A 19,378-nucleotide genomic window follows, 5' to 3' on the forward strand; every position below is an offset into this window, starting at 1 on the left:
CGGACTCCGCCTTTGTGGTCCTCGCAATTGGCTTAAGGCGTAAATATAGTCCGAAGTAACGCGCGCTCGCACTCGCTACGTTACATTGGCGAAAACAACTCCTTCTATAGTCCGACGCACTGCAGCGCCGACGTAACCGGGGGCTGCCAGCGCGCCCCGACGTGCCCGGCGCAGATTTGGCTCCTGCTCCATTCGCGCGCCGCTGCCGCTGACCGCGTCGACCCACAATGCATCGCGCGAAGGAAAATGGCGGATGCCTGTGCAAACAACATGAGTGGCGCCAGCGGCTCAAACGTTGAACTTGCATCGGATAGCGTGGTGGAGAGATTTATCGAAGCCATAAAACAACACCCCTGTGTGTACGACACTAAGCGACTCGATTTCAGGGACCAACAGCGCAAAGAGAACGCGTGGGAACAGATACGGCAGGCAACGGTCTCTCTACAGGTGAGTTGTGCTCGGCTTCATTTGCACGTTTCTCGGCCGAAGCATGCCACTTGCTGCATGCACCGTACTGTTTGATCGATATTTTTTGTCCCTCCTTTCCGTTTGTAGTTGAAGAGTGCCACAAGTTGTGGAAGAAGCTCCGAGATCGCTTTACCCGCGAACTCAAAGCAATCGAGCTCGCAACGAGGAGCGGCAGCGCCTACGTCGCGAGGCAGACATGGGAGTTTGCCGATGCAATGAGCTTCTACAAGAACTGTGGTCGTCCCAGAAAGTGAGTTGTTTTCTCTTTGTTTTGGAATGTTTGCTTTCGCTACTTGAGATACGTGGAGGTACGCGCATGAAGCGTGTTCGTTGTACGGCATGAATTGGGTGCTACGTTCACGCACATGTTGTGCACTGAGCCTCCTTCGTTAACTTATGTTTTTGTACCGTGACTTTCGCCGTCCGTGCTGGAGGATTTAGAATCCGTGTTTTTTTTTTTTTTTTTGCTTTTTTCTTTTGTTTCACGTAACTGCCTATGAACTGCTGCGCTGTATCGCGTTTAACAGCATGGCTTCGGGAGAAGACCCTGGAGAAGTCTGTCAGCAATTGCTCGTCATTTCGGAATGTTTCACAGCTTTTATGCGGCACTCAGATGAGGGGACCGAATCCGCAGTAAAATCAGATGAACGTTTTGCCAGCTTTCAAAAGATAGAGTAATGCCGAACATGCCATCAAATAAACTTGCCGGACGGTCGGACATATGGTGCGAAAATTCTGTGAATCCTCATGCTTCCGATTGTGCTTTGGTGTTGTGTATTTTTGCATGTTTGGTTTCATGAGTTCGGCTCAGCTGCATTCTTGGAACTGGCGTAGACTTCGTTTTGGGCTAACATGAAATGTGCATTGGCTTTTGGTTGCTTGGTTGTTCGGCTTGCGGCTTTGCTGTTAGCGCTGAGGGTGGGTCGAGGGTTGCAAAGGGTCAGGATATCGGTTAGGGTGGTGGCTCCTGCTTCTGGAAGGCTTTACTCACCGAAGTTTCACAACACCAGCATTTTCGCTTTGTGAAACTGGTACTAACGTGGACAATTGGGACAGTTCGTTCAGCATTCTGCGTATTGAAATAGCGCTACCCACAGGCACGAAAACGAAGGCAAGACAATTGCGTGGGCCCTGAATTCAAACTGAATTGCATACATCAGTTGTAGTTAGATCTCATGTGTTTGTCTTACTTTCGTCTTCATCTCTGTGTGTAACGCTGTTCCACTCGACAGACATTGGCACTATTTTTGCAGTAAAATAAAAAAAGGAAACGAGAAAACTGAACTAACTAGAGTCGAACCTGCTTTTTTCAGGACTACCTGCAACGTGGGCTCAGGTGCCGTGCCAAGAGGTGATGACAGCGGCTCAACAGCAGAAGAAATCTTTAACACAATACAAGGCAACTCGTCAGCACCATCGCCCATCGCCAATGCTGATGACTCAGAGCCTGCAGCAGCTAGTCCTGGTCAACCTGCCAGTCAGGAAGACTTCACAGTGAGCGAGCCACCATCAAAACGGTCAAAGAAAGGAAGGAGTTGCGACTACTTCGAGGAGCAGCTCCTTTCACAGCTCGGCAAACACGCCACAGAAAACGAGGCTTTCGGGCAGTCTATTGCCATGAGCCTTGACAGGATGCCAACGAGAATTGCCTCTCGCTTTAAGGTTAAAATAATGGAACTCTTAGCAGAATTTGACCAGTATGAGGCAGAATATTAAGGTATACTTTTTGAAGCGTAGGTGACAGCAAATACATTATTTGCGCTTTGTTTCTTTTGATAACCTGAATATCATTGCAGTTCCTTTTTTTTCTTGCATTTCCTGCCATGCAGTGCAGTTTCCTGATATCATTGTGTTCATGTTCGTATTGTTTTAGTCAGCTGCAGAGCTGTGATATATTTGTTGTTTGACTGTTGACCTGTTTCACTGTGAGTATTGCAAGTTTCAATGTAGTTAGTAGTCTCCTGCCTCTTTCACCGCTTCATTTCTTCGCAATGCAAGGTGCAATGCAATGCAAGGTGCAATGCGCTTTGTTTCTTTTGGTAACCTGAAGGACATTGCAGTTCCTTCTTTTTTTTTTCATTTCCTGCCATGCAGTGCAGTTTCCTGATATCATTGTGTTCATGTTTCTATTGTTTTAGTCAGCTGCATAACTGTGATATATTTGTTGTTTGACTGTTGACTTGTTTCACTGCAAGTATTGCAAGTTTCAATGTAGTTAGTAGTCTCCTGCCTCTTTCACCGCTTCATTTCTTCGCAATGCAAGGTGTGTGTGATATCCTGGTAACTTGAAAGCATTTTTTTTTTTCAGCGCAGTATTAGACAGCACATAGGAAAGGGACACACGCAGCAGAAAGCCGAGTCCTGTGTTTGTCCTGCTTGTGTTTGTTTCCTACACACTGTCTAATTTTACGCTGGAAAATGCTTTCGAATCACCGAGACCAAATAGCACATCTTTATACTCTTGCAAGTGATCTCGTGCTTTGAGACTTACAAAAAGGAAAAGAGGCCCCCTGCTGAAATTCCACCATATGTTTACTCACAGAGCACATGTTGATTTATATGTCAAATGCCTTCCGCAATATAATCCTACACACCTTGATGTGTTCAAACTAAACGTTATATACGAAAACAGTTCAATAACATGGTACATGAAACAAGCACACAACTTTATGTGGTATGCCTGTACTAGAAGTAGGAACACAAATGTTACAAGAACCGTCACAACACGCGTGTTATATGTCACTGGTGCAAACCATGTATAACTCCTGAACTGACCGATCACGAGATTGATAAATGAAGTTTCACATTTTGAGCTGATGTGTGATTTTTGCTTGCTTTGCATGGAAAAGAACGCAGTTTATAGGCAACAACTTCATGCTGTACATTAGCATCGCCTGACTACCCTCAGTTGCCATGGCAAAGAACCCCTTGGGGACATGAAGTACTCTGCAATGGCGTCTCAAATTCTCATGGCATCTGAAGCTGAGCGGCTGCCATTGCCAGTACTCTGCTGGTTTATGTACGCTATACTCTGCCTCCAACCGCCTTCTTGCACTCTGTCGCCACTGACCCTATCAGCATAATCATTAGGGCAATAGGCATTGTCGAACAGCAGAAAATTATGTAGGCACACCGCCGCACTAACCATGTTCGTTAGCAACTCCACGTGACCACTAACAGTTCCCAGGAAGCAGCGCCACCGGGAAACCAAAATTCCAAACGCGTTCTCAACGCAACGGCGTGCCCTTGAGAGCCTATAGTTAAACACTCTTTTCGTGTCATTCAGTTGTCTGCCGGGGTAAGGGCGCATTAAGTAAGGCCGCAGCGGAAATGCTGCGTCTCCGACGATGCACAATGGCCACCCGTTGTAACCCGAAGGCAAGTAAAGTGTGGTCTTCAAAGCTCTTTCTGATCGGGCTTTTTTGAAAGAAAGAGCCGTCAGAGAGTCGGCCCTTGGCACCAATATCTACCAGTATAAAGCGGTAGTTCGCGTCGGCAACTGCCAGCATCAGTAAAGAATAAACCCCTTGTAATTATAATACTCCGAACCACTCTCGTCAGGGCACGTAATTGCGAAGTGTTTGCCATCTATGCACCCGACAGCATTGGGAAACTCCCATTTCTTGTCGAACCCCTCTCTGATGAGCTCCCATTCTTCTGAGGTCGGCTCTCGCAGCACAAGTGGGGAAAGGCAGTCCCAAATGGCAGGCAGGGTCTCTTTCAGAATGCCGGAGACCGTGCTTACATGCATGCGGTAGCTCATAGCAATGTCGATCATAGAACCGCCAGTTGCCAGAAACCTGTGAAAGGTAGAAACAGAAATATTTAATTATAATGCAACATTGCTGTTCGTTTCCAGAAGCAGAATTCTTGGGACTCGGGTAACACGTACGTAAAGTGCCACTCAGTTGAAAAGAACTGTTAATATAGAGTCAAGCTAGAGGGGAGGGGGGGGGGGGGTCACCACAGCTGTCTTCAGCTACGTTCAAGCATTCAGTCATTTGTGACGTGCTGTTATTTCACGGGGACGTTGACTGAAATGCGCGGCATGCATGTGGAAAGAAATGTGCATTTGGAAGACCAGCGCGAGAAGTGGTTAAACGACACACAGTCGTTTTCCCTGCTATTGCGCTGCATAAAGACTAGATCGATCGAAAGAATGAAAATTTTCTAAACCTTATCCGGAGGTTATGTGCTCACTTTCATGGGGAAAAATAGGAAATACAATTCACAGCGAGAAACAGACGGTAACCTCTTAGGTAGAGCGCTGTGACAGATAAAAACAAGTGGATATTGGTAAATAGGCTACGGAACATAACTAAAAGTCACAATATTTACTGCAGCGTGACTGCCAGCCTTTCTCCTGGGCTGATTGGGTTCTTGTGGTTCGACGGATGGAGGATGCGGTCGTGGACAAGGCTCAGGAGTTTATCAAAAGAGGCCTTGGTCATCCTGTGCGGGAAGTCGTTGGACATAACGGTTTTCAAGCATGCACTAAGCATGTTCAAAGCAACACCTAGTCCCATTGCGACAGGTTACATACAGTAAAGCCATATTTAAAAAATTGTTGCCCAAGCAGCGTCACGGAGTGTGAAAGCATTCGGCCCTACAAAGTATAATACAAGGTTTCACTTTCCTTCGTGCATTTTTATAGAAATAAAAACATCTGCTCACACACTTCACAGCAAGATAAAATCTACCCAAGAATAAAACGCACCCTTTATGCGAAGTCTATTTACCTGAAGTACTTGAGATGGTACTCTGGGTCCTTTTGTCGTAGTTCTTGCACAAGCTGGTGGTACTCGCCTGTGCTTTTCCGCTCAGCGAAAATCTCTCGCACATACATCGAGCGCCTGCGCTTTCGCCGCAGACGGTGCACTAATAACGCGAGAGAAAGTTTCTGTCGCGCAGATAAAATCCTAGCCATGGTTCGTAGTAGCCGCTATGCCGTGATGGAGCGAAACGGATGAGGCTGCAAAGAAAAAGGCGCGAACGGAATGCAGACGACCCGCGGGTCGGCGAGCGGCGCGCATGTCTGCGATCCTTCTGCGCATGCTCCGAAGAGAACCGCGTACAGCGCGCATCGCCGAAGTATAGAGGGGATCGCATTTGTTCGGCGTTGCGTAACCGGCGTAACGTAACAGACCGCGAGGGACGCTTGCGCGCGCGCCGAGCATGTCGGACTATAAACGCGCCTTTAGAAGCTTGGAAAGCACGGTGCATTGCATAATGCCGGTTCCCGAAAGTCAGCGTCACTTCTGTACAAAAATGTTACTTGGTGAAGCATACACAAAAGTATTGCAGTGAAGCATAACAAGCGTGGGAAGGGGCTATTGCCACAGGACACAGTATGTATTCCTTAATTATAAACGCGTTCACCCGGTATTTCCTGTCACAGTACGAGGACCGATATGCCTAATACATGTACCGACAGGCCTTCAGAGCATTTTCGAATCTGCCTGTGGCGGTTTGAGCCCTTAAGGGCAGTAAATGACATGCATTTATTTTTTACAACTGGCTGATTTTTCGGATGTTTTCGCAGCCCCTAGGGAGTTCTAAAAATTGGACGTGGACTGTGCAACTGACCAAGAAGTTGCTTCAAATGGTCCGTGGGGCGAACAAGTGGCGGAAGGAGGACAAGAACAGAAGGGACCTATGCTTTGAGAAATGAACGGGAAAGGAAGCGTGCTGCCGCTGTTTTAAAGGAGCTTGAGCTCAAAAAACAGTGTTGGCTGATGCCGAGATGCAAGTGTCCCTCATCCAAACCAAAATAAACTCTTTAAAGCAGTGAAACACAACCCTGAGGCGTCATGCGCAGGCTGAGAGTATGTCAGGACAGTTGAGGTTGACTTACGAGCTGTTGAGAGAGATTCTCAATTGTGACAAAGTTTGGGCCTTATACCACTGAGCTTGCTATCAGTTGATAGAAATAGCTCATATTCTAAAATATTTGCTTCTGTATGCATCTCCTTTTTATTCATATTTGAGAATCTCCGACTCAGTTTGCAATTTTTTTCTAAGACATCTTATTTGCTGTGCATTTTACTAACCCCTCCCTTCTATTCTCTTTTTGAATAACATAAACACTACTCCTGAGTATTCAAATTGTATTAAGTCATTGTTTTTTCATATGCTTACTAGAGAGTGACAGCATCGGGCAATATGGTTTCAGCCCGTTTGACATAAGACATAGTTCTGCATCACTCAGGGAATTTTGCAAAGGACTCAGAGGAACCCTGGAAAACTGAGAGAATTTGGAACTGTCAACTTGGTAGACACCCTGATTAAGGCAAAGTTAATTAAGGCAATCAAGCCCATGACCTTTCGTGTTAGTCGAACCCTCGACCTTTGGTGGGACCAAAGTTGCACCAAAATTGATGGTGCCATCATTGATGGTCGAACGCTCAACTGTTGGTGGGAAGCGAACCCATGACCTTTGCTGTTAACTAGGTAGAAGTTAATTGAGGCACAGTTAATTAGGATGTAGTTAGTTAAGGTACTCCAACCCACAACCTTTGGTGGGAATTGAACCTTCGACATTGGTGTGAAGGCAAAATTAATTAAGATACTCGAACCCAAGATGGACACGGCAGCCGAATTTTGTTGGTTGCGAAATGAAAAAACATTCATTTACTTAGATTTAGGTGCATGTTAAAGAATCCCATCTGGTCAGAATTATTCTGGAGGACCTCACTACAGCGTGCCTCATGATCAGATCATGTGTTTAGCATGTGAAACCCCATAATTAAATTTTCTTGCATTTACTGCCATCTAGCATTTACCGCCATGACCGCATGCTTTCATAACTGCATAGTCGCTGTCTATGATCACATTTATTTTGACTATGACTTTGTCTGCAGCAGTTGCAGCAAACAGTAGTTTCATTTCGACTTAGTGCATGCATTGGCCACATGCCTTCAGAACTACTTGGTCATCATCCACGATCACATCGACAGCGACCGCAGTTGTGTCCATAGCAGTTGCGCCAAACAGCAGTTTCATTTTGACTCAGTGCAATGGCTGTTCGCGCTCTGTCACAAACACCGAGGAAGCTGTCGAGGATGAAGAGCGCTGGCTACATTGCATTGGGACTGATGATCGTTGGCGACCGGCTCAGTGGCAAAAAAATAATCGGGATATGCGAGTTGTAGTGAAAAACGTGTCTCGGGTGGAGACGTGCACCATGGCCATGTTGCAAAGGAAGTAGCGAGGCCTTCGCTACTGTGAAAGCTAATCACACACAAGATGATGAGAACTGGAGCTTCCACACTGCTTTTGTGCCAAATAGAAACAGGGTGTGCTGATTCATTCAGTAAATAAGTGTGTTGACGTAGTAAGCATTTGTTTATTAAGGTGAAAGCTTTAGATGGCTCATCAGTAAAAAAAATCCAATGTCCAGTGTTATGGCACCAAAATTCCATGACGCCAAAATTGGGAGTCGAACCCTCGACCATTGGTGGGAGTCGAACCCACTACCTTTGGTGTTAATTAAGGTGCAGTTAAAGTAAAGTTGATTAAGGCACTTGAACCCATGGCCTTTGCTGGGAGTTGTGCCCACTACCTTCGCTGTTAATTAGAACAACATTAATTAAGGCACAGTTAATCATGGTAGAGTTAATTAAGGCACTTGAACCCACCGTCTTTGTTGGGAGAAAATAAGTAATACGAAGTAACAATGCATTAGAATGCAAATGTCAAGTAATTTAATGAATGTCTCGTGCACTGGCTTTCGCTTTCATCCTCTTTAGTGTATGCTAAAGTGACTGTCAACTTTTTATTTTCTTCATAACCTCAATAATTCAACATTCAGTTAACTTGGACATCTTTTTCGGACCTGTCAAATCTGATTTAATGAGGTTTTACTGTAGTAGGTTTAAGTGCATTCAGGCATTTCCTATGTAGCCAAACCACTTCCTCCCTGTTGCTTTGTGTCAAGTTCTTTTGCATTTCGAACGCAACAAGCCACTGTGAAGAAAGGAAAGGATGTTCAAAGCAACACGATCATACATTCAGCAAAAGGCTGGCTCTCTAGCCTGACTGATGAGGATGGCAGCTGGTCTGCTGTCCCCCGCTTCCAACACCACCTAACGAATTGCTGAATCAGGCTGAGTGTTACGAATGCTTGCCTACATCAAATAATGCCTTCACTCTACAGTGATGTCTGTGTCACAAGAGACTGCAGTTTAGAACTCAGCTGTTGTGTCTGTGTGATCATTTTCTCCTCTGCGTCTTCGCTTTGCTTGCGTTACACTAGTATTCCAGTATGACGTACCAACAAACCTGCATTGTGACGTTAGCTGCCCACATGATTTTTAAAATCAGAATAAAATATGTGCTAGCCTCTGTTTGCTGCTAAAGGGGTACTGGCACAGAAATTTTGTATCCTGATCTTTCTTTCTTTTTTTGCTTTATTAGATAGCTACCAACTTCATAACTACAGTACGGTGCCAGAATCTGCCTTCATTTTCCAGCGCTGTCACCTGCCACACACCGCTGGAAAAAAAATTATTTATTTATTTATTGGAATACCTTCAGGGCCCATAGGGCATTACAGAGGGGGTGGATAAATTGCATTCATGCAATTGTAATAACGGAAGCAACAACATTGTTATATATGAAATAAAATAGAAAACTAATAATTAAGGGCATAGGCTGTTATAACAGAGGTCAATAACAGAGGCCTTCAATGACAATACTGTAAGCAACATTATTGTATATGTAAAGTACAAAAGCGCATGAACAAATAGCAGCACAGGTGGTCTACAATGGCGGCCTTTAAGGGGAGACGCTCCTCAGGAACCTTTTTTTTTTATATTAATGCTAGGCAAACGAAAATTGTACCACTTATATAGCTTCGTATCCTCATTCCAAATCTGTTTTTAGTTTTAGGATAGCTTGATGCTTTCATCTCCTAAGTGCCATGCATAAGTGAGAAACAGTGCATGTTTGTGCAGCTACTGGACCTAGCAGTTGGCATGATATAGCAGTGCAAAATGGCTTTTTTTGTCCCTAACACTCCACTGAGTGCTAATAACCAAGATAATGCAATTCCCTTGACAGGCGACATTTTGAGAGAATTTCATATCTGGTGCTTCGCTTTCAGTGGCTGGTACCCAAATGTATTGAATATTTCCATTCTTAAAAATAAACTGATTGCATTAAAACCTAGATAAGTGCATTCTACACATCCTACAGATTATGCACACCAAATTTGGTCTTCACTGGACCAGAATAAGCCCATCAAATGTCATGCACAAATGCCATGTTTGGCCAAAAATATGAAGCTGAGAAAAACACATTTGAAAGTTATTAAAGTTCTTAATTTGTGTTGTAGCACTGAAATCTATGTAAAAATTGCACATAATGCAGGCCAGGGTATCTAGATCCAGTGCACAACTTTAGAATTCACCTGCACCGTATGTTGTTTCCTCACTCAGTCTTTGTGAGCACCATGCTGACCCACTTCCTGTGCTGTTACTTTCTGACCCAACCCCAAGTTATCAGCCACTGCTTTTGTAGCAGCGAGGTGCACTTTCTTTGTTATGACGGTGAATGATTTATGGTGCATCGGTTTTGGCAAACCAAGAACTGTACAAAATCGGACGAGTTGATTATGTCCAGCTCCAATTGCTCGCGCCGCAACCACTGCCTTGATATTCACGACGAAACTCTCTTGGGGTGGCCAAAGGGCGCGCTCCACCGTTAGCGTCGTCTGCGGGAGGTGCGCGCCGCGACGAATACGTTGACGAGATAATGGACGTGGTACACGCTGCATTGTTGCAACACAACTCCAAAAACGACGCGAGTCCTTTCCGTTTTTTGGCCAACTCACAGATAAAAAGGTCACGCAGTCCGCACGCCGAACATGCCGCGGCTGTTAGATACATGTACAGGACCGTTTCCTGAGCCTACTTCGAGTTCCCCAGACCTCATCGAATCGCACCACAGCTAAGTAGGGAGCGCAGAAACACGGATGCCACATTCCTGAGGCACAACACGTGCAAACAAGTTGGCGGACCCCACTTCGTGTGCAGCCGGTGGAGCTATTCAGTGCTTGATTCTTCCAGAAAACGAGGGGATAGCCCGGCACTGTTGCAAGTAAAGTGGGTCCCGAAGCAAGACGGCTGTAATGCGCCGTGATAACCTGACGGCTGTAATGCGCTGTGACAACCTAGCAGCGTCGCCCCCGTCCGCCTTTGAAGAGGGCATTTGCAAGCCAGCGAGGCAATACCGCAGGGAGAAGTAAGACATCGTGAAATTCTGCCCGCCTTGGTCCGCCGTCGCCCCCACCTGGCTATTGTGACGGCGAGTTGTAAGTCAGCAAGGCAAGACCGCAGGGGGACCAAGCGGCAACTCTCTTCGCCGGGTATGACACCATCGCACGGGCGCCTACCATTGGCCGAAAATGGCATCATCTGAGCGGGCTCGCCCATTGGCCGAACGCCGTTTTAAGCCAAGACACCGAAGGGCTTAAAAGACGCAGACCGGGAGCAGCAGGAGAGCATTCCTAGAGCATTCCTGGATTCATCTCTTTCGAACTTCTGGTGACGGGCCGCAGCGTCCGAGTTGCTGCCGGCCCGTAATGACTCTACGACTGTTAATTGACGCTTACTGTAAATAGTGTAAATAAACCTCTCAAGTTTTTCATCCCGACGTCCTCCTCAACTTCTACACGGCGCCCACCAGTGTGTTCGCGGTGCCGATCTCGCAGCTAAAGGCACCTGCCGTCTACTCGCCGCTCCTATCTTGATTGTCGAGGATTCTAAACTTTTTCTCCGATGCGCAGACTAATTCGTCAGCACTGTCAACGAATCTTGAGCAGCTGGCCGGCTCTGAACCGTCGAAAGCGTCGTCGTCACCTAGGTTAGGCCTAGCTGCCGCAGACGTCTCCGTTGCACGCTGCTTGACTTTGGGCTGAGTTCCCTTGAACTTGTGCTTCGACCGATACTTTCGAGATCAAAAATCGCATTTTTTCACGGGATACATCGAAACAAGGAGCAGAAAAATGCGTGAAAGCCTGGGAACACGTCGAGAGAGCTGCACGTCACAGGAAGTGTAGACAAGCTGTGGCCGCGTCGCGCGCTAGCAGCCAATGGTGTGGCCGGAATCGCACCACGTGATTTAAAAATCTAGCGAAAGCGCTTGGTTTTGGTGGAGAAATGTTGTTTTTATGATTACTTCCCGGGGAGATTGTGATGCGGCAAAGCCAACCTCGGAGTGAAAAAGCGTAGGCCTACTGCCTTGCACAAGCCCAATGGCTTGCGACGCCGCGATTTGACACATCACGCGCTGAAAAATGGGCCAGATTTGCACCTTTTCTTGCCACCTCGAGTGCTTTCACTGAGTTTATTTATAATTTCCCTATCATTTACGGCTCTGATTTCTTTATATGTGAAAGAGGAGGGATCAATCTTGCTGAAACAGTTGAAAACATAAAACTGACTTTTCTAATGAATATCACCATTTTTCGACCCGCGTCTCCGCTTAATGACTTCATCTTCAATGCTGGCAATGGTGCTGGGAAGGTGGTTCTATTCTGAACGTGTCTTGGGTATAAATGAATCCTGAAACAGGTTAGTATGGCCAAAAAGAATGGCAACATTATACTGGTGATCAGTGTGTCATGGCAAATACAATGATTGTGATAAAAGTTCGCATTTCAGGGACTGGTTCAAGAAAAAAATTTTTTGAAAGAGACGAAGAAGAAATTTTTCTTAAGAGCAAGCTTGGGAGGCCAAGGTTAGATTTAATCAGTGAAATACTGGCAGTATGGGAATAGTTTGATAAAATAAGGTGAGCTGAATGATTCTCGATAGACGCTATTTATCCGCAAGGTTAGGTGAGCCTGGATCCCAGATAGCAGACACATACTCAAGTTTAGATCTAATTAGTGTTTGATATAGTAATAATTTTAAATGGCTTGGTGCTTCAGCGAAATTGTGGCGTAGGTATCCTAGTGCACGGTTAGCATTGTTAATGATATAATTAATGTGAGCATGCCATGAGAGGTCACATGTTATGTGCACACCGATATACTTATAGGAGGTTACCTGCTCTATTAATGTGCCATCAAATTCATAAGCAAGGAATTCAGTGGCATTAGAACGGCGAGCCAATGTCATGCTCCTACATTTATTAGTATTGAGAGTCATGAACCATTTGCTACACCAGTTAGAAATATTGTCCAAGTCATAGTGGAGGACAGAGTGGTCAGATTCCTTAGTTATTTCACGGTAAACAACACAATCGACAGCAAACAACTTTATGTTAGAAGTGTGTCAGGAAGGTCATTTATATTAAGGAAAATCAGAGGGCCCAAAACACTTGCAGAACGCCTGCTTTTCCTTTGGAAAAATTCAAGTCACTGAAAAATTCAAGTCACTGTTGTTGGTGGTTATATATTGTGTGCAATTAGTAAAAAAAACATTCAATCCATTTTAAGCTATTAGGGTCAATATTTAGAAGGCTCATTTCATAAAGAAGTAATTGGTGGGTTACTTTATCAAACGCTTTGGCAAAGTCTAGAAAGACGCAGTCGATAACTGAGCCTTTGTCTAAAACTGATGCTATGTAATTGGCAAACGATAAAAGTTGCATTTTGCAGGAATAGTACTTACGAAAGCCATGCTGAGATTCGCTGAAAAAAGAGTTGTATTCCAAAAATGACACAAGATGAGAATAGATGACGTGTTCGATAAGTTTACAGGGGATGCTTGTTAAAGAAATAGATCTGTAATTTAGAGGGGACTGGAGGTTACCTGATTTAAAAACAGGAACCACCTTTCCCACTTTCCAATCGTCTGGAATTTCAGAGCACTGTAGAACTGTTTGAAAAGCTGCGACAGAAAGATAGAAAAGTATTTTTGAGAATATTTGAGTTAATGTTATCAATACCACAGCTGGATGACAAGTTCAGTCCACAAATGAACTTGGCAGTGCCTGAAAAATCAATGATTACAGGATCCTTGGGAAAAAATTTGCAATTGTGAAGTGGTGGTGGTACAAAAGCAAGGCACTCTGAAAATGATTTCGTGAACACTTCATTGTATACATAGCAACAGTCTTCTCTGCGTATAGCTTCGTCATCGAAATTTGTAAGAGGTATCGCATTATTTTTTCTGGGCTTAGCACTATTCTAAAACCTTGGTGGGTTAGTGGTCAAGAGGGAGGAGAGCGTGTCATTAAAGAAAACTTGTCTGGCATCTCTGATAGCGGCACGCTAAGTTTTAAGGCTATCGCCATAGGTGCGCCAACACTCAGGGTTGTTGGCATGTTTTGCTGTAGGAAGCTGTCTTTTATTCTTGTTTAGAAGTCCTTTTAATATTGTGGTAAACCAAAGCAAGTGCTTCTTTTTGAAAATTATGCGTGTTGGTACATATTTATTAATCACTTATACCAATTAGTTTTTGAAAAGCTTCCAGTTATGTTCAGTAGTACGATCAAAGAAACCAGGCATAAAATCCTCCAAAAACTATTCAAGTTCTCTAACAATTGAAGTATAATCTGCTTTCATGTAATCGCATATTGTTTTAGAGGCACTTGTTTTCTGTGTGATGGTGTGTTATAGAAAAATGTATGAAAGAGTGCTCGCTCAAACCAGGGAACAGACTGAGTGACTCTGCAATATCTGGGCCAGTTGTAAGAACTAAATCAAGTGTGTTAGCTGATGTCGGGCCAATTCTAGTTTCGTTGTGAAATTAGCTGCGCATAATCTTATGAAAGCTGCGCTTTCGGACCAATTTATTTTAGGGAAATTTAAATTTCGTAAGAGTAATAAGGAAACACGGGAGAAATGTAATGCAGTTAAACCTCGATATAAGGAACTTCAATACTGTATAACAGAATTCTCGATGTAACGAAGTATTTAACTTTTCATAACGTCTTGTCTATAGAACACCATGTAATTAGAACTTCAATATAACGAAGTGTGTGTGCGATTTCAATATAACGAAATTTCGCTTCCGCAGCAAAGGAACGCTGAGACAATAAATGGAAACTTCCGCGGACGCAGATAGTCACATGACTGAATTGCAAGCGGTGGCTTGCAAACGCACTTATGAAATCGCGCGCAGCGCAACAAGAGTGACCGCTGAAGTGAAGCTGCATCATGTTCCATGTAAAGTCCAAGTGCGATAAGATCCTATCGCACCCACTCACTTTGTACTTTAGGTGCGAATGAAAGTGTGCAAGGGTGAGAAAGAAAGATGGTGGCTTCACGCACGAGTGTCTCCTCCCCGTGCGAACAAAGGGAAAGAGGGGGAGAAGAGTGAGCTCGTGGTAACGCCATCAAGCGCACGCGCGATGGGCGGGGCGGGGAGGAAGGGGGGTAAGTTGGCACACATCTTGACCGTGGCTGTGCATGGCTGTAAGCGTGGCTGAGTTTATATGCAGCTGCATACCCTGCTTTAGAGGTAACCTGTCACGTGTGCAAAGAGTGGGCATGCCGAGACAGCATGGCATCGTGTAAGCTGTCCTCTAGTGCGTTTAGCATTGAAGGTTGCGTAATCTCGAATTTCGGTGACCTGTTGGAGCGAGAGACAGACAAAGCATTTGCTCCCCGCTGTGGGCATTTTTCATGATAGCATTGCCCCAGTGCAGGTGGCGCTATTAGCTGCGGGGGCGGAGTGCACGCGAAAGCATGGCTGGCTTCGCCTAATTTGTACTGCCTATGTGAAGATATCGTCAACATGGCATGAAACCGTATCATTCGTCGCCGACTCCCAAATTTATCAAAATGAATTGTTTTCTTATTCAAACTTGCTTTTTAAAAAAATTGCCCGATAATTTCAAAGATTCTGCAGCACCTTTCCGTGTAAAAAAAAAATCGATCGGTGACTGTACTTATTTGCATAAAAGGTCGAATTTCAATACAATGAAATTTCGATATAACGAAGAAAATTGCCGATTTTACCTACTTCGGTATATCGAGGTTGAACTATACTAGGTTGTTTAGTGCATCATGCAACTGTTCACAAAAACCTGAACTTGCACTTGAGAGGCGGTAACAAATACAAAGTATCATTCTGATGATTCACCCGGATACTAACACAAACGAGCTCCAATGGTATTTTGAGCATAACCAAACTGGAAACAAGATTATCCCCTATAGCAATGAGTACCCCACCACCAGATCTGACCTCTCGATTATAGTGCTAAATGGCGTATCTTTTGTCACAGTTAAACAGTTCATCATCTCCCGATTTTGTGGGCAGCCAGGTTTATGTGAGCACGTCAGCCAAGCATGTGTCAACAACAGAAGATAAAGCATCACATTTGCTTAGCATGCTCCTAATGTTAGTGAATAAAAAAGACAAACCTGTGTAAGGTGTATTGTGCTGCGCATTGTTGGTTAGGATACCAATGTGTCACTACCAGCAAGCGAAGAGCTTGACGCGCCCTCGTCTGTATTCAGGTCGTGGCTCTGATGTTCACAGACGCTGTCAGTAGATGTAAAGTAAACATAGCATTTCTTATTTATGTACAGTTTATTATATCGCTCGGAGAACTGCTGACCACTGGCTTTACCATAATCAAAAAGCTTTTTGTGCAGGTTTCTGGTTGTCCAGCAGGAATCTTCATTAACGACGTTTTGGAAGGCTACCAGGGCTTTTGCCTGGCGATTTGTGTGCATGGGACAATGTTGGTTATGCGTCATGTGGGTTTGCTGGATCGTGTTTGGCTATTAATGGTCCCTCCAGGCCAGCATATTATTACGATATTATCCGTGAGATGCTCAAGAGACGAGCCGCCGCGAGAATGACGAAGTAGGTCTGTGCCCTTGGCGAGAGCGAGTGTTGCCCTGGCTCTCTGGCTCCAGTGTAAATAGCCTCTTTCGTCTCTGTCTTTCCACACGTAACATTCTGATGGAGGTTAACGGTCCCTGTCCTCGCCATGGAACTCCGAAGTGGTCGGTACATCGAGCTTGTCACCATGCCTCCCGGTGACGAGACCGCCTCTGCAGCGGCTTCAGCTTGTCCAACTGCTCAAGTCCTCACGGTTGCCCAACATCGCGACCCTGGTGTGTTCTTTGGCTTGGAGGGACAGGATGTTGACGAATGGATCAAGCTTTATAACATGCCAGCACTAATAATTGGTGGGACCCAACTATTATGCTCGCCAATGTCATCTTTTATCTCAGCGGCACCCCGCGCATGTGGCACCAAACGCATGACGATGAGATAACCAGTTGGGACAGTTTCAAAGAAAAGCTATGGGAACTGTTCAGCGACCCCATTGGGCGCAAGGTTGCCGCGACAAAGGCTTTTGCGTCTCGTGTGCAGACACCTACAGAGCCATGCGTTTCATATATACTCGACGTCTTGGCTCTATGCCGCAAAGCTGACAATGCTATGTCTGAAGCAGAAAAAGTGGCGCACGTGCTAATAGGCATCGCCGACGACACTTTCAATTTGCTTGTTTTCGGCAACGTCTCGACTATCCACGCCATCATAAAAGAATGTCGTCGCCTTGAACAAGCGAAGAGCCGCCGTATCTCACACCACATCACGCAGTTACCCAACACTGCTGCTACATCGACATGTGAGGGTCGACCGCGTCAAACTACCACCTGCAATGACGTAACCCGTATTGTTCGCTGCGAACTCGAGGTCGCCTGTTCACCAGCTTTTTCAGCGACGCCTCCCGATCCACCAGCAACCACGATTGCGGTGATTCAGGCCCTCGTTAAACAAGAATTTTAGAACATGGGTCTAAACTCCGTGTGTTCAACTTCTCAACCCAGCGTTCCCCAGTTCTCTTGCGGCCCTCCTTGTCCCCGGCAGTCTTTTTCTGCCACATCTCGCCGCAACCCAACCGAATGGCGTACCCCTGATGACAGGCCGATCTGCTTCCACTGCTGTCGCATCGGCCACGTCGCTCATCACTGCCACAACCGATGGCCACCACCTCCTCGGACATACACTGCCGCTTATTCCCGCACCTTTGGACCTTCTGTTCCCTATACTACCCGCCATGAACCCACTGCCGCTGATGCTCCTAATCCGAACCTTCGCTACAGCCGCTCGCCCTCGCCTCGACGCCATCAGTCTCGTTCGCCCCAACCCCGTCGCTTCTCTTCGCCGCCTATCGTCTCCCGGATCCAGCCATGAAACTAGGCACTGCAGCTTCTGGAGGTGAAGCTGCATTGTGGACACTGCCCTCGAATCCTCTGCTCACGTTACCTACAAGCCAAAACCTTCTTGACGTTCCTGTCACGGCACTCATCGATACAGGAGCACATCGTTCTATTACGAGTGCTCCCTTCCGACGACGACTGAACAAGCTCCGCACCCCAGCGTCGGCACGCATCGGCCGCATTGCGGATGGCGGTACTGTGCCTATCATCGGAATGTGTATGGCACGTGTCAGCATTGCCGGCCACCACACTCCTGTGCTCTCCACCGTGATTGCTCATTGCCCCCACAACCTAATTCTCGGCCTCGATTTTCTCTCTGCGCATTGTGCTCTTATTGACTGCTCTGCGAGTACCCTTCGCCTTGAGTTACCGATTCTCGCAGAACCTTCTGACGCACCCCAGTGCCGCTTATGCCCCACCGGCTTTCTTCGCCTGCCGCCAAAATCAATAGCCTATATTGAACTGTTGTCTTCCCCACCAGTTCCTGATGGCGAGTACCTCGTCACTCCTCTGCCTGACATTCCACTCCAATTTGACATTACCGTGCCTCACAGTATACTTGACTATTACTGCGAACCGCACTCGCCTGCCTGTCTTTAACTTTGGATTGGCAAAGCAACTTCTACCGCAAGATATTTGCCTTGCCAACGTTGATTGTCTCGGCGACCATCACGTGGCAGCGTTATCGACCGATGGTTCTTGCGAGCTCAGCAGGCCCCCCGCACCACCTCGGGCACTGATCGCAACATAAAGAAAATTGTTGCGACAGACCTGTCCTCTGTGCAGACTGAAGACCTTTGACAAGTATTATCGTCCTACCGAGATATTTTCGACTTCAACGATCACCCTTTAGGCCAGACGCTCACGGTCAAGCATCGTATTCTTACTGGCAATGCTACACCTATTCACCGACGACCGTATTGAATTTCTGCGTCGGAATGCCGAGTAATTCAAAGTGAACAAAATGCTAGATAAAAACATTGAGCCTTCTTCGAGCCCCTGGGCGTCACCTGTGGTGTTGGTTAAGAAGAAGGACGGCACGTGGCGCTTCTGTGTAGACTACAGTCATCTGAACAACATTACTAAAAAAGACGTCTACCCGCTCCCACGTATAGACGATACCCTTGACTGCCTGCACAGTTCCAGCTATTTCTCTTCTATTGATCTTCGTTTTGGATACTGGCAGATTGCTGTTGACGATATGGACAGAGAAAAAACCACGTTCATCACACCTGATGGCCTGTACCAATTTAAAGTAATGCCGTTTGGATTATGCAACGCCCCTGCCACCTTCGAGCGTATGATGGACTCCTTGCGTCAAGGTTTCAAATGGTCCACGTGCCTCTGCTACCTCGACAACGTCATCGTCTTCTCACCAATGTTCGACACTCACCTTGAGCGTCTAACAACTATACTTGATGTATTTCGAAAGGTGAAGCTGCAATTTAACTCATCCAAATGTCGTTTTGGCCACCACCAAATTACTCTTCTGGGCCATCTCGTTGACGCTTCCGGAGTACAGCCTGATCCCGACAAAACGCACGCTGTCCGAGACTTTCCGTTTCCGAAGACAGTCGCAGTCCTTCAAAGTTTTGTAGGGCTATGCTCGTACTTTCGTCATTTTGTTCAAGATTTTGCGGCGATTGCTAGACCCCTCACTAATCTTTTGAATAAAGGCGTAAAATTATTGTGGGGTACTTCGGAAGCTGCCGCCTTCTCCCGTCTCGTCACTCTTCTAACCTCACCACCCATTCTCGCCCACTTCGACCCTGATGC

At 46.0% G+C, this 19,378-nt stretch overlaps 1 protein-coding gene and 1 pseudogene across 9 annotated transcripts in view; one reads left to right on the top strand and one right to left on the bottom strand.

Annotated features, from left to right (window-relative positions):
- The window catches only part of GAPcenA (GTPase activating protein and centrosome-associated), a 148,026-nt gene that overhangs the window by 61,053 nt on the left and 67,595 nt on the right, over positions 1-19,378 (top strand). The window lies entirely within an intron of this gene.
- On the bottom strand, positions 1,788-5,395 carry LOC140215480 (uncharacterized; annotated as a pseudogene).

The sequence above is a fragment of the Dermacentor andersoni genome, chromosome 1 (assembly GCF_023375885.2).
Source record: "Dermacentor andersoni chromosome 1, qqDerAnde1_hic_scaffold, whole genome shotgun sequence".
Classification (NCBI taxonomy): Eukaryota; Metazoa; Arthropoda; class Arachnida; order Ixodida; family Ixodidae; genus Dermacentor; species Dermacentor andersoni.